This window comes from Euprymna scolopes, chromosome 40 (genome assembly GCF_053919585.1).
Source record: "Euprymna scolopes isolate OS-2025 chromosome 40, ASM5391958v1, whole genome shotgun sequence".
Taxonomy (NCBI): Eukaryota; Metazoa; Mollusca; class Cephalopoda; order Sepiida; family Sepiolidae; genus Euprymna; species Euprymna scolopes.
The window spans coordinates 44,625,733-44,627,283 of NC_136521.1; the positions used below are offsets into that span (position 1 = coordinate 44,625,733).

The 1,551-nt window shown below is 43.3% G+C and overlaps 1 pseudogene; it reads right to left on the minus strand.

Moving 5' to 3' along the window:
* Window positions 1-283: 283 nt before the first annotated feature.
* On the minus strand, window positions 284-420 carry LOC145265807 (U2 spliceosomal RNA; annotated as a pseudogene).
* Window positions 421-1,551: the final 1,131 nt, after the last annotated feature.

Consider the following 1,551-nt stretch of genomic DNA (forward strand, 5'->3'; position numbering starts at 1 on the left):
AAAAACAAGGCCGATAGCCATTAGTCGCGTGCTCTCGTGTAATGAATGAATGCGTGAATGTAGGATTGACATGAAATTCTTAAAGATAAACTAAAATGACCGAAAAATGGGCTGAAATGACTTAAACAAATAAAAAGTAAATGACTTAGAATGACTTTAATGAACTTAAGGATGAATAACCTTAAGAATGACTTGAATGCTTAAAAAATAATTGGAATCCTTCGAAAACAACTTGAATGACCTGGAGAATGACTTGAATGGCTTGGAGACTGACTGGTAGTAAAGTGGGTAATCATTTTACATTAAATTAATGCAGAAAATTGATCCCCCACTTTATATCACAAAGTTACAAACATAAGTATAGCATGTAGTAAGAACAGATACTACACTTTGATCTTAGCCAAAAGGCCAAGAAAAGGGGGTATTTATTTGCTCCCCCACCGAGCAAATTAGGCACAAGGCCGATTTTTTAATGTGAGGAGTGAAGGGGAAATGGGGACCAACGCCCCGGGGAGTAGAGGAGTTGGATAGTGACAATTGGTATGGACATTGACCAATAACTTATATGTGGGATTGGAATATATTTGCTCCCCCACACAGCAAATTAAGCACAAGGCCGATTTTTAATGTAAGAAGTAAAGGGGAAATGGGGACGAGCTCCCCGGGGAGTAGGGGAGCTGGATAGTGACAATTGGTATGAAGGGTTTCCCCTACATTGACCACGGTCTTATATGCTGGGTTGCCCGACATATGGTCTTTGCTTGTAGTATCTATCGGAATAGATACTACACTTTGATCGTTGCCAAAAGGCCAAGGAAAAGGTATTTATTTGCTCCCCCCACCGAGCAAATTAGGCACAACGCCGATTTTTAATGTGAGGAGTGAAGGGGAAAGGGGGGCAACTCCCTGTGGAGTAGAGGAGCGGGATAGTGACAATTGGTATGAAGAGTTGCCCATACATTGACTAAGGTATTATATGTGGGGGCAACCCCACATATGGTCTTTGCTTGCAGTATCTACCGGAACAGATTGTGTATTTATTTTCTTCCCCACTGAGCAATTAGGCACAAGGCCGTTTTTAATGTGAAGAGAGAGAGGGAGGTTGGAGGGAAAAGGAGACCAGCTCCCGATGGGTGAGAAATATGAGCTGGATAGTGACAATTAGTATGAAGGGTTGCCCCTACATTGACGAAGGTCTTATATGTGGGGTTGGTATTTATTTGCTCCTCCACCGAGCAAATTAGGCACAAGGCCGATTTTTAATGTGAGGAGTGAAGGGGGAATGGTGACCAACTCCCCGGGAAGTAGGGGAGCTGGGTAGTGACAATTGGTATGGAGAGTTGCCCGTACATTAACCAAGGTCTTACATATGGTCTTTGCTTGCAGTATCTGCCGGAACAGATACTACAAGGCCAAGAAAAGCTTAAAAAGCTAAGAACGGCATCTATTAACAACAGACCTTTGATCAGACCGACAGACCGACCGACCGACAGACCGACCGACGGAGTGACTTATAGAGTCGCTTGCACGCGACTAAACACAGTACACCAT